The 14,913-nt window shown below is 41.5% G+C and overlaps 1 pseudogene; it reads left to right on the forward strand.

Moving 5' to 3' along the window:
• The window catches only part of LOC102876331, a 21,541-nt pseudogene extending 6,996 nt beyond the window's left edge, over nucleotides 1–14,545 (forward strand).
• The last annotated feature ends 368 nt before the right edge of the window (nucleotides 14,546–14,913 follow it).

Raw genomic sequence — 14,913 nt, forward strand, 5'->3', positions numbered from 1 at the left:
CACTCATAGTCATATATACACACACACATACATATAAACATACATGTTTTATATATATATATTTATGTACGTATGTATGTATGTATTTATTTTTTAAATTATAATGAGAAAAGATAATCTCGAGTTGAAAGACATTGGGTATGACAATCAATCAAAGAGCTGAATCAGCACATATGTATTTTAGAGAACCTGTAACTAATTATTAGAAAAAAAGATGTTAAGGATTTGCTTATATTTCTACAGGAACAGAAATGCTGTGAGTGCCATCCAGAAATCAATCAATCTCTCTCTCTCTCTCTGTCTCTGTCTCTCTTTCTTCCCTGGATTTTCTCTGCATCAAAGTGTTCAAATAGTAGATTATTTCAAACAATGGCATAGTGACTCTAAATACTTATGTTCATCTCAAAGACAAATAGATTCTGAAATCAATTATCGATTATCTGATTTTGAACAGTCAGTAGTTATGATAGGTGATCATATCACGAATTTACAGAGACAACTGAAGCTGAAATGTGACTACTACTCAATTCTGTGAGACCTGTTGTATGGGATAATACTGAATGGCTTTGGAATACTGTCTGTAAACATATCATGGATCATGGTTATTTATCCAATGAGATATTAAAGTTACAAACTCAAATTAATCATACATTTCATTAACCATTGAGACAATTTAGTAATATTGATTTTCTGGTAGAAATAAGTGAAGGAATTTCCAATCTTAATCCCTTTGCTCATGTTAAAATATATGGAAGTTCTTCTATAATCATATTTTCTCTTATAATTCTTTTTTTTTTTTATGTCACACAGGAGAGAGACCTTATGAAGGAATGTGGGAAAGTATTTTGTCACTCAGGTAAGCTCTGTCAACATACTAGAATTCACACAGGAGGGAGACCTTATAACGTAAGGAATGTGGAAAAACATTTCCACGATGACGTCAGCTCAGTATACATAGAAGAATTCATATAGGAGAGAAAACTTATGAATGTAAAGAAAGTGGGAAAACTTCTCTTCTTTCTTCTCTACGTGTACATGCAAGAATTCACACAGGAGAGAAACCTTATTATTGTAAGGAATGTGAGAAAACTTAATCTCAGTGTATTGTCTTGTACATTCAGGTATTCATACAGTAGAGAACCATATCAATCTAAGAAATTGGGAAAAATCTTTCGCACTCAAGTCAGCTCAGTAGACACAGAAGAATTCACACACTTAGACCCAGTTAAGGCAACAGCAATATGTAGTAAGTTTACTAACATATTTTTTAAAAATACTGTGATTGGCATCCTTCGGCGTTAAATACTACTTATGATTGATTGTAAAACCTGGGTATTTTGTAAAGTTTCTGTGAAATCCCAGAGGTGTAAAACGGAATTCATTAGAACACAGAAAAAGATTTCCACCCAAATAAATGAAACCTTGGAACTGACAAAGAGCAGTGCTTTGTTCTGTCAGCTTTGGGCAATCTTGATGAAAAGGATGTTGACTCTTTTACTCGAAAGAAGACTTAACTATATCGACGTTTCCCCAAGACTCTATATCCTAAGTTCCTAAGTTGTCCTGGAAGGAGTTCCTCATGGCAGTGACCTTCCTGTTCAGTGGTACCTGCCAACAGGTGCTGTGGGTGGCGTCTAGCGTATAGCGTCTATCCACAAAAAAAGACAATAGAAGTGAGATGCACAATTGGGAAACAATTATCTTGCTGCTATGGACCAACTTATGTTCTGTCAAATCAGCTTTACAAACTTTTGTGCTCTCGTGTTTCCAAATGTGTACTTGATTGAAAGGAGATCGTGCAGCCTGTCTTTTAAGATCCTTCTGAGAGTTCACAAAGTAAACACAAAGCCATTATCCTCAAGTGGATCCCAAATGTTAGGGGTCCAGCATGACAGTGCAGTGTATCATAGACTTTGCAAGGCCACACTTATTTATGGAAGTGGATTGTATCATCTTTTTTCTCAAATATCAGTTCTTGAGGGTGAATCCAGATTGATGCTTGGAATCAAGGATTCTGAAGCTTCATCTGATATACTTTGGGCATGTTCCAAGGAGGGACCAGTCCTTGGAGAGGGACATCATGCTTGGAAGGGTGGAGGGACAGTGCAAGAGAGGAAGAAACTGGTTGACATGGATTGATTCAGTGACTGGGGTCATGAGGGCAGATGTGTCAGAGACAATAAGGTTGGCAGAGCAGGATTCAGGGCTGTTTTACATACAGTCACTATGTGTCCCAAGCGACTTAATGGCACATAACAGCACCACCAGTCTTTGTTAATTTATACCTATAAAAATTGTAAGATACACCTTGAAATTTTATATGTGTTTACTCCATATTTAATCACACCATCTTGTCCTCATTGTGATTAATGAAAATAATTCTAAGTTCATAAACCCTATTAAGCATCAAGCACTAAGAAGCATTTTCACAGGCTACCGAATCTCAAATTATATTATCCCAGTCACAGTCATAACCATAGTTCTTCACCTAATAGTTACAATAATAAACCCATTTTAGTTTATCTTTGCTATTGAAGTAAGTAAGCTCCTTTACTCCCACCCTAAAACTTAACAAACCCCTCAAATATTAAATTTACCAAACAACCAAACCACAAAGATAACCTCAGCCAAAACACAAACACAACACTTCCCATGCTAAGTTATTTGATGCTCATGTTTTAGAATACCTCTCAGTAGACACAGCAGTAGAATAAGCAAACACCACCAACAGATGACTTAAATACACCAAAAATTCCATGAAGCACCAGAAGTTACAACTATTCCACACCCCACAGTCCCAGTAACAAATAATGCATAACCACCAAAAATGTTATAAGGTTTACAAGAAAACCCAATCACCCCAGACACAAATTCTATGCTCCAAAAAAGAACAGTAATAAATGTATTGATATATATAGAGTGTCTATATGTGTGTGTGTGTGTATAATTCTGTTCTTATATAGACTATAATCACAAGCAATGACTTGAAAAATAAGCACTGTACTTCAAGTCTAAGAACACTGGCAAATTTCACACATTCCTTAAAATGATGAACCATTCCTCTCTTGAATTTCCAGCCCCATCAAATATCTAATCCCATTGAAAACTTTGTTTCCCTGTTAGGAATATGCCTAATCATTCAAAGTCTAACAAGCCTCTTCCAAGTCACACACTATACCTTCACAAGCACTCTAAGCAGTTACTTTTATATGCTGGGTCACAAATGACGGGTAAATAATCCGGTATCTTGACATAAAAGGAACTGGAGGAAAAAAAATAAACCATAGATGCTTGAAAACCTTGTGTCGGAATTAAAAAACGCACGGAACGGGCTTTCTCGGGTTCATGTTCCCACACGGACCATATAGTATGCAGGACCGAGAAGAACCGGAAGTAAGAGAAACCGCCACCACCCCCACCCTCCCGGTCAGCGATCGTGCTTTTAAGGACAGAAAATTCCCCGTTTTCACACTCACTTTTGGCTTGCCAGTGCCCGAGGCGATCACATCTCCTTTTCCGAGGCGGAGTCTGCGGCTCCGGCTCGTGTTTTGGCTCGTGGTCTCTTCCGGAGTCGGACTTCCGGTGGGAAACCGAGCAGCGCGGGCCGATGGGCGCGTGTCCAAAGGTGCGTTTTACCGCGAAAATGTCGCGTTTTCTCTTTACTCCGTGTGTGGTTCCCCTCCCCCCCGTCCCCTGGGAGGAGTCTGCGGACTATGTCCTCGGCCCGAGGGCATGACCCGACTCTGAAGATCACTTCCGTCTGTCCTTCTGTCCGTCTGCAGTCTGTCCTCTCTTTTGCGGCTTGTTGCGTTTCCCCTCCGTCCTCGCGGCCCGTGTGTGTGTCGTCAGCATTTCCGGAGCTCACAGCGCTTGGCTGATAACTGGAGATCTATCAATCAATGGATCCTATTGATCGATCGGTTTTGGGTGGTGGGGGGCGGGGCGCCCTTTTGTCCCCCATGACGTCACTCTTGTCCGCAGGGGCCATTTGTTCGCTGGTCAGTTTCAGGGTCAGCACTAAAGTCGCCGCCTCTGGATCCTTTTCTGCTTTGACAAAAGGCCAAAGTGACAGCCCATCCCCCTCCCTGCACCCCCAGTGTCTGCTCGCGGGGATTTGTGGGCGTCCCCGGGCTGCATTCATGGTCATCCTTGCAAAGAGCACGGGGAGGGAGCCACCTGGGCGCAGGTGAGGGTTGCAAGGACCTGAGGACGGGGAAGCACGTGATGGGAAGTGCAGTATTTGGGAAGCAGGTGAAGTCACACCTGGCCAGGTTGCTGCACAAAGGTCACACCTGGCCAGGTTGCAGCACAAAGGTCGCACCCTGCAGAACTCTCTGCACCCAGTGGAAAGGGCTTCCATTGTCAATGGCTTACGAACAACATTGTTGCTATTGCCTAACTTTGTTCTCTCTCACGCTGTGTTTGATACTTTGTTTCTATTAAAATCTATCCGGAAATAGAATGCTGGTGAGGTTTTCATGGTCATGTTAAGTCGTTCTGTTGAGGGTTTCTTTTCAAAAGAGCCAGCTCATGGAATCACCTTATTGCATTCCTGACATACTGAAGTTGCTCAAGTGATTTTGTGGTTTTCCCCTCAAATTTAGGGCATGCTCACAGGGTAGCTTTTAGATGTGCACTCTGCACTCTAAATATGCATCTCTTTTTCATTATTTTGGTACTTTCTGTTATTTACATTTCTAATTTTCTTGTTTATAATGATGGCCTATTTTTAAAATTATTTTTTTATTATTATTTTTAGTGTGTGTACCATACAATCGGATCTGACTGGTACAGGAGGAGGTTGTCCCTCCTTCTGCAGTAGAGAATCAGGTGGATTCGAACCACATATCCCTGGAATTGCAGTGCAAGTTCTTGCCACTAGCCCAGCAGAGCTCCCTGAATGATGGCCTTTTAAATTATGCTTTTTAAATCTCTTTTTTTGCATATTTTTTTTTGCATTTTCATCCACTTTTATACATACAGGTGTGTGTCATTATTTTGACCGTGTTTTGCAACTGTAGCTCCTGCTGCTTTTCAAGTGTTTCTGTCACCTTTAGACTAAAGAGGTGTAAGTCAAGCATTAATTCTCTGTCTTCTTCCTGTCAAATTCAGCTGTCTATATTTTATACTTCTTAAGTGGAGTCTCTTGTAATTTGTCCTTTTGTGTCTGTGTTATTTCACCTTGCTTATGTTTTTAATGCTTCCCTCAAGTACTGATCAGTATGACAGCTTTGAGTTAATAAACAAATAATCCACTTCCATGATTTATGTCTTAATGCTAATCCTACTCTCACATCTTTTGAGTTTCTATTTTATAGATGCCGGTATCTGCTTATTACAAGTTCTAGACGTGGATTTTTATTTTTTGTTTAATTAATGCATGTTTTTAAAAACTTTTATGTAGGTTTGCATACAGAGTTTGTATATATTGTGTTTTATACCTCCACTTTTATGCATTATGTTTATACAGTTAGTCACCATTGGACCTTCTCCATCAATACCCCCTCTTTGCCAGTCTCTACTGGATACTTCCTCATTTCTTCATTCCTTCCCTATACCCACAAAATTGTGGAATCCTGTGGTTTCAACCCAACCCATCCTTGGCCTTTTGCTCCCATTCCTGTTCTCCTTAGGTCCCCAAACATGTTTTGTTATTCATCCTTTTATTTTTACATTAATGGTCTTATGTGGTATTTATTCTAAAGACATTGAGTTCACTCAGCCTCATGCTTTCCAGTCTCTCCCATGTCACGTATTATTTTTTAAAATCATGACTCCTGAGTGTTGTATAGTATTCCATTGTGTGAATGTACCACAGTTTCTCAATCTGTTCAGTAGTGTTTGGATTTATGGGCTCTCTCCATGTGCTTGATGCTGCTGTGAACGTTGGTGTAGTAATCTCCTCTGGTGTCGCATTCTAAATTTCCTTGCTTGTGTATTGCTAATTATGGAATAGCTGGGACTTATGACATTTCTGTTTTCAGTTTCTTTTTTTAGGAAACACCAAAAGAAAATGTTGAACTTACGGGAGAAATGCCTACCAGTGTGGTGCTATCAGTTTGCAATCCCAGCAACAGTGTATAAATTATCCCGCATGTCCATGTCTGCTCCAAAATGTATTACCCTGCTAAACTTGGCTACAAGTACAGAACCGTTCATGAATTTGCATGTCATCCATTCCCAGGGCCCATGCTCATCTTTTCTGATTCCTGATAATTTAGTATATACTCTACAAAAGCTCTCACTAGATGGGGATTGAAATGGCTAACATTTTGGTTGTCAGTTGAGTGCTGGCTCAACTCTTGTTCAGTTCTTCTGTGGAAGTTTCCAGATCAGGAGATCAGTTTGTGTGTTTAACATTTTGAAGACACAGGACACTTTTCCAGAAATGTGGAACCACGTTGCCTTCCAACTAGCCAGCTATCCACTTTGGCTCTGACTCATCTGTTTGTTGTTTTCTGACTTTGGATAGTAGCCCTTCTTTTAGAAATGAACTATTATTACATAGTGTTTTGATTTGCCTTTCTGTAATTAGCCAAGAAGGCGCTCTGGTGGTGTAGGGATAAGCAATTTTGCTACCAGTGCAAAGGTATGTGGATTAAAACCAGCAGCTGTTCCATTGGAGAAAGATAGACCATCTCCTTCCATCTGATTTTCTTCTCCTGAAAACCCCTATGTAAGGACAGCTCTGGATCTCTTCTGACTTATCATGGAGATGGATGGTTAAGCAGCATTTGGGTCCTAGACCAACTTCTCTGTTCTATTACATCGATCAGCTGCTTTGTAGAAAGCTGAGTACCTTTTTGTGCTGTTTTCAGTATTTCAAAGCTCATGGAACATTGATTATGAGCCAGGTTTTAGCACTGAGAGAGAGAGAGAGAATAGAAATTTTGTTGACATCTGTTTAGGGATTTCTACAATGTTTTTTGGTGACATTATGATTGGTGTTTGATGGTTTAAAAGATGGTTCCTTTGTAGAGTGTAAACCAGGCGAAAAAATTAAGGAAAAGGGCAGATAATGTGACAGGAATGTTGATATTTCAGAGATTTCATACCAACTTCTGGGTCGACCTGAGTCAGAAAGCCCCATGCTCTGGCCACCTCGATCTCCACCTTCAATCTAGACAGGCCATGCTTAGCAGCCCTCCGGCCTCCACAACCTGTTTTCCTAATTTGCCTTTTACAGAGTAACTTTAAAAGAGCCATTCATTTTTTTAAGACCCTCATAAAGTGTCCATTTTGGTTTTTTGTCCCTCCTTTTTAGGTCACTATTTTCCAGTTTCTACTAGTTGCAAATTAGCTTAGGTGAAATAAACCTTTTTTTTATGGCGAGAAAAATTTATATTTAGAATTAGCCCGTTGGACTCAGTTTAGATGATCTCAATTTTGTTGGCAGCATCCAAAGCATCATAATCAGGAGCAAGTCGAACATAGGTCTTCTTCTCTCCATCAGGCCTGATCAAAGTGTTGACCTTGGCCACATCATTGTCATAGAGCTTCTGGACAGCTTGTTTAATTTGGTGCTTGTTGGCCTTGACATCCACAATGAACACAAGTGTGTTGTTATCTTCTATCTTCTTCATGGCTGACTCAGTGGTCAGGGGAAACTTGATGATGGCATAGTGGTCAAGCTTGTTTCTCCTGGGGGTGCTCTTGCAGGGGTATTTGCGCTGCCTTTGGAGTTTCAGCATCTTGGGCTGCCGGAACGTTGGGTGATGTGTGGATATTCTTTATTTTCTTTGGCTGTGGATGCCCTTCAGGACGCCTTCTTGGCCTTTAATGTCTTTGCTTTGGCTTCAGTTTTGGGAGGGGCAGGGGCTTCCTTCTTGGCTTTTGGCGCCATCTTTGTGAAATAATCCATTTTTGTGGTGGTGATGTGTGTCTGTGAATTGGAACCGATCTGCAGTTGACCCTTTGGTGGGTTTTCAAAGGCAGGGATGGAGTTTGCCCATCCTTCTCCCATGCAGTATCTGGTGGCCTGGAACCCTGTGCCTTCCTTCTCACTAGGCCACCAGAGTTCCCTGAAGAAACCGTGCAGAATCCCCAACATGAGGATAAAAACCCAACCTTAGAGTCAGGATTTAGGTCTTTGTTTTCACCCTTGGGCTTTTTTTCCAAGACACACATAGTCTTAGAAACTAGAAGTGGAAGTGGGCAGAGTCACGATGTTCTGATGTGTGAAGTGTCTTTTTCTCCCCATTTGTCCTGAGTGAGGAACAGGACGCTTCAGGATCCTGTCTCAAGTCCGGCGGTGCTGGTACTGCTGTCTTGTACACGTCCGGTCTTTCCTCTGTGAGCCTCTCTCTTCTTTGCTTATTAAACATCTTTTCTTTTCCTTGTCTATTTCAGGTGTCCAGTGTGGTAGAACTGGTCTGGTGCACGCAGCTGAGGACCACCATTGTGAAGGACACCATTGTGCCATTCTGTCAACACCGAGGAAGGATTTCAGCCCCTGTGAAGGGAGTGTGGAACAAACATTATTCATCTCCATCCACATTACCTTGTGTTCTTCTCACATTTTGAATGCCCTTCCTGAAGAGATTTTGTGGTGTTTTAGTGAAGACCTTAGAATTGCAGAAAGCAAAGCAAGGAAATGGTGAGTCCTGGTTAAAAGGGTTCTCAATCGTAAATTGGTGCCATAGGGTAGAAATTTTGTTGGGTTTTATATAAATATAATTTTGTCCAGGTGCACCATGTTCTACTTTTTTAATATAAAATATATATGTCTTCTAGTGTTATTTTTATGATTGTTGCACATTTTCTTCCCCTTTCTTTTCCAATCCCCATCATTTTCTGTAGATCACCCCTTGTCTGAGTTGCATGTGATACCTAATTATCTATTCCTTTCAGACAATTCTTCCCCTCTGATCTAATGCAGTCGATCCACTCCTTTCCCATTCACTCTTCAAAACCTCCGTGTCTATTTGATAAACTATTTGTCTCTTTGTGACTAAGATCTTATACTCAGCATAATATCCACCAGGACCCCCACATGTTATGTGATGTTTTACCAAGTCCTTCTTTCTCAGTGCTGTGTAATATTCCATTCTTTGTACCAATGATTGTCTGTTCTTCCACTTATTGATGGGTCATTTAGTTGCTTCCATCTCTTGGCTGTTGTGAATAATGCAGCAGTAGACATAGATGTGCCTTGACACAAACTCTTGAGGGACCAGTTATATCCTGTATGACTCCATCTCCCCAGGGAAGAGAAAAGGTGGAGGAGGTGGAATTACAGCCTCCTGGAATAGCTCTTGGAGGCACCCTCATTCTCTACTCCCGTAATACCCTTTCTCTCTCCGCACTCTTGGGTCACTCTCCTTAATGGCCCACAGACCTGGCATCGTAAACTGTGATGTGCAAACTTCACCTGCATTCTGTGGGTTTAATAACAGAATCTCCAGGTCAGAACCTGAGGGAGATCCAGGTGCATCCTTGTCTGTGATGTTAACATCTTGTTTTAGGGTTTTGTGTGTTTTAGTTTCTTTTGGCTTCTACCCCATTCACGTGTTTTGTATATTTTGGTATCAGGCCTTCAGGTGTGTGGAAAGAATGAACTCCTCTTCTCGCTCACTGTTCTTCTGCATGTGTGCCTAGTGTGAGTGTTTCCTGTCTGTACCTTTGGTGTCTTTGTTGTTTTCCATGGGAACAATGGTGCTGCTGACCCCAGCAGGTACCTTTCTGGTCCTTCAGTGGCTGGCTAAGAGAATGAGGGACATTCTGTGCAGATGCCCTTTGCATCCTCACAGAAAGCTACTGTCCTGTCTTGTCGATGGCTTCCTGGTTGATGGCGTTGAGTCACAGTGGTCCATGTGTTCACTAGAATATAAAAAGTACAATTCTGTTTGGACAGAGAAGCTGAATATTTGAAACATGCATATTGAAGCTTTAGTTTGCTTGGCTCCATAGTCAACAGGCTTGGCACCAGTAGCCAGGAAATTAAAAGGCACATTGCCATGGGAAAGTCTGCTGTTAGGGACCTCTCCAAAGTACTGAAGAGCAATGGTGTCTCTCTGGAGACTAAGGTACGTCTGATACAGGCCATGGTCTTCGCAATCACCTGTTATGCATCAGAGAGTTGGACAGTGACCAAGGAGGATAGAAGGAGAATTGATGCCTTTGAGCTGTGGTGCTGGAGAAGAGTATTGAGAATACCAGGGACTGCTAGGAAAACAAACAGATTTGACCTGGAAAGGGTTAAACCGGGTGGCTCCTTGGAGGCAAGGATTCTGAGGCTCCGTCTAACATACTTTGGACATGTTGTGAGGAGAGACCGGTCCTTAGAGAGGGACATCATGCTTGGGAGGGTGGAGGGACAGCGCAGGAGAGGAAGGCCCTTTATGAGGTGGATTGATTCAGTGACTGGGATAATCGGGATGGGAGTGTCGGAGACAGTGCAATTGGCACAGGACAGAGCGGAGTTTAGGGCTGTTGTACATAGGGTCGCTATGAGTCGCAAGCAACTCGACGGCACAGAACAGCAATAACAAACATATTGAAGAATCTGGGGCATAGTTTCCAGTCTGATTAACTGTCTAGGTCAGTTGGTATCTTGGTCCTAAGAGGTGATTTTCCCTGGCTGCCTCCCTGCTTTATTCCTCTAGTCACCATGTCCATTTGGGCACCCCATGCTTTCGGGTCTTGCAACAGCTTCACAATCATGATGGGGGTTTCAGGGGTCTTAGTGGTTTGAGATCACCCTTATTCACTTGAGGCTAAAGAGCATGTTTTTTCCGGGATGTGTGGGTTCGGTTAATAAGGAATTGCACAAGTGACTCAGAGGACAATGTTCTGTCTGTTCACACCTGCTACTGTTACCTGTTTGAATAGGGATCTTAAGGGGCAGATGGAGAGGAGAAATACACCACTGTCTCTAATCTTGGCATAACCTGCTGTTACTTAGGGACACATTCTAACACTTTTCTTCTGAGTGGTTTCATTGGGTGCGAGATAGCTGTATTCATAGGTGTGTAGTATTAGTCCTCCAAATCGAAATACATCTCTGCTAAATAGTCTTGTGTGTGAATGCAACTGACTGAGTTGCCAGTGGAATGTTGTGGATCCAAGACTTTCCTAATTTGGACATGGCCCGCCGTTTATCAGGCGTCATCCCGTGTTGACGAAGCAGACCACCTATATTTACAGTTTAGCAAGTGTTTGTATACAGCATCATATTCAGTCCTGTGCAGTGAGAATCATCTCAGAGTGGACTGTCCTGGTTTTCAGAGACAGAAAATCACAGGGGAGGAAATGCCACATCTCTCCCAACAGACTGATGTTCAGAATTCAAGCATGCTTCTGATTTGTGTTGTTTCCGTTATACTCAAGACAATAGAGCCTTTGTACAAATGTTCATACTGACCGTGCCCACAGGTTATTTAATTGGCGGATTAAATCTTGTCCACTGATGGATAGGATTTAACTGGTGAGGAAGTGAATGTCATGTGGTCATTAACAAGACCGAAGTTGGATTCCCTGACTAGACTGTGTTAGAAAATGGAATATTATTTTTTTTCTATCTGTATGAGTTGTGTTCTTAGTCTCTCTCAGGTCATTTTTTTCTTTGTTGTTGTAAGCACTAGGGGAATTGGTACCTCTCTGATCCAGATTATGTTACATGTTTCAGGCACCGTTGTTCCTGGAGGACGTGGTCATCCTTTTCAGTCAGGAAGAGTGGGCTTTGCTGAATGTTGCTCAGAAGAATCTCTACAGGGATGTGATGATGGAAACTGTGGAAAATATGGACTTCGTCGGTAAAAAAAGCATTTTCTATGTTTTAAAATGCATGTAAAGCACACAAAATTGACACATGAACAGTGCTGTTGAATTTGGGCTGAGAAATTTGAGTATAGTCTTCAAAAATACATACTTGGACACCTAGCTTTTAGCAGTGACATCTAAAAGACTTATTTATGTGGGATTCTGTATCTGAGAGTACATTTAGGATTTTTTTGACATGACATGGATTCAGTTCTGTCACTCTGATGTGTGTATCAGCTTCTTGGGTCAGAAACCAGGGAAAAGTCCTTGGGGGCAGTAGGATTAACACTCATTTAAGGGCCACTGTGTTGGGAAACTTAATTTGCTCAGAATCTTTCCTCTACTGAAATACTTGCATTTACATCCACGACGTTGACAAAGTCTTTTTTTCACTCCAGGAAACAACGGACCATTGCAGTCCGGTTACGTAGGCAGTGGGATGTTGTGTGTGCAATGGGTGTGTGCTGTGTGATGTTGTGTGTCTCGGTGGTGGCGTGCTGTGTGTGTACTTTTTGCTGTGTTTGTATTTTGTGATTACGTGTGTGTACTGTGTGATGTTCCGTGTGTACTGATGTTGTTTGTATGCTGTGTGTGTACTGAATGAGTGATATTGTGTGTGTGTTGTGTAATGTGTACTTTGTGAGTCATCTTTTTATTTACCCATCTCAGGGAAACCAAATTCTATCATTATTCCTTTCCTCTGCCTCTGAACTGTGTCCTAGGGAACACTTTATCCATTGTTATCCAATGTGCAGAATATGAATAACAGGCCTGCATTACTGTTTGTTCACAGATGTCTGTCCTTCATGCCTTCCTTTTGTTTGGGTTTTATATTGTGAAACTTGATTTTTGGCAGGTATTAAAAATATTAGTGCCAGTGAAGATCTATTCATTCAATCTATACAGATGAAATTTTTAAGGACTACGCATCCCTGGCCTTCCACATTACAACAGATGTCAACACTGCGTGGCAAAAATTATTTAGAAGAAACCCAAGAGGACGATTTGAGGTGAGTTTCAATCAAATGAAAAATAAACACACAAACCTCTAAAACCCGGTTGAAAACAGTAACTTTGGAGATAGCTGTCAGAATGTCTTAGGGTTTATAAAAGTAACTAGAGGAGTGGTAGTTTTGCTAGATTGTGACATTTGAGGGTCCTCACGAAAAACACACCTTCACTGTATTTTATTCTGGGCAAATGAGAGCACGCTTATTTCCAATCGAGTGTTTTTACCTGACACCAGACAGTAGAGGAGGTGTGAAGGGATTGAGGACCATCAGCCTGGGAAACTGCATTAGAATTTGAAATCTTTTCTATGTGCAAAGAAACTACGTAGACATAAAGCCGATAAAGACGCACCTTGCTGAGACCAGCTGTCATATACGAGAAATGTGGCAAAGATTTCTGTGCCTTCTCCTCATTTTTTTCCCCTAATCATTTTGTGTACACTTGTTAGAGGAGCTGCAATGTACAGAAAGTTCATACACTTAGATTAATTTTTTTCCTTTCGTTTCACATAGAACATTTAAAGTTTTAGATCCGCTTTTTGAATGTATGGGAAATGAGAAACTCCTTTTTTCTCCCCCCCATCATAGTACCTCAACATATCACAGTTGATAGAAGAGTTCTCAGTGCAGACAGGCTTTATTGATTCACATATGTATAAAATCTCTTCTTTCTTTCTTACACCTAAGGAGACCTGCAGGAGTACATATTGCTGAGAAACCTAGTGAAAGTCCAGAATGTGAGCGAGCATTCTCAGAATCAAATCAGATCACCGCACATGGAAGAAATCACACCACAGAGAAATCTGATGAATGTAAGGAATATGGGAAAACCTTTGTCCACTCAGCTGACCTCACTGCACATACAGGAATTCATACAGAAGAGAGACCTGATGGATGGAAGGACTGTGAGAAAACCTTTGTCCACTCATCTGACCTCACTGACCATCTTAGAACTCACATAGGAGAGCGACCTGATGGACGCAAGGAACGTGGGCTAACATTTTGGCGCTCAAGTCAGCGGATGTCACGTGGGAGAAGTCACACAGGAGAGACACCTCATGTATGTAACAAATGTGGGAAAACCTTCCCCTTGACAACTAACCTCAGTCAACACAGAAGAATTGACGCAGTGGAGAAGCCTTATGAATGTCAAGATTGTGGGGAAACTTCAGGGAGTCTCGCGAAACGTAGAAAAATTCCCACAGGGCTGGGTCCTTACGAATGTAAGGAATGTGGAAAAACATTTTTGCTGTCACATAGCCTCAGTAAACACCTTAGAATTCACACAGGAGAGAAACCTTTTGAATGTCAGGAGTGTGGGAAAACCTTTTCACAGTCATGGAACCTCACTTTACACAGAAGACTACACACGGGAGAGAGACCTTACGAATGTAAGGAATGTGGAAAAACATTTTCGCACTCAGGTAACCTCACTCAGCACATTAGAACTCACACCGGAGAGAGACCTTATGCATGTGTGGACTGTGGGCAGACATTTGCCCAGTCGTATCATCTGACTCAACATCGAAGAATTCACACAGGAGAGAAGCCTTACGAATGTGACAAGTGTGGAAAAACATTTTCACACTCAGGTACCCTCACTCAGCATCTTCGAGTTCACACAGGAGAGAGACCTTATGCGTGTTCGAAATGTGGGAAAACATTTGCCCAGTCCTATCACCTGACTCAGCATAGAAGAATACATGGGAGAGAAACCTTATGAATCTAAGGAATGGGAGAAAACATGTTCACAGTCAAGTATACCCAGGACATAGAGAAGCATTCACACGGGAGAGAAACTTGATGCTTGTAAGGAATGTGAGAAAGGTGTTTCTCAAGTTTAATTCTCTAACTGTACATTGAAGAATTCATACAGGAGATAAACCAGAATGTGGGAAAACTTTTTCACTTTTCCTCTCTAATTGTACAGGCAAGGATTCACACGTGTGAAAAACTTTATCCACGTAAGGAACGCGGGGGGTAAACTTTCTCTCACTCAAGTCATCTCACTACACATAGTACAATGCACACAGTAAAACCCACTTACTAGCAATGAGCAATATGTTTCCTTAAATAATGTAAACAGTTAATTGGCATCTTTCAGCGCTCCTTACGACCTATGAGTGATTGTCTGTAAAACCAG

Source organism: Elephantulus edwardii, unplaced genomic scaffold (genome assembly GCF_000299155.1).
Source record: "Elephantulus edwardii isolate Elephantulus edwardi_28Jun2011 unplaced genomic scaffold, EleEdw1.0 scaffold00462, whole genome shotgun sequence".
NCBI classification, from domain to species: Eukaryota; Metazoa; Chordata; class Mammalia; order Macroscelidea; family Macroscelididae; genus Elephantulus; species Elephantulus edwardii.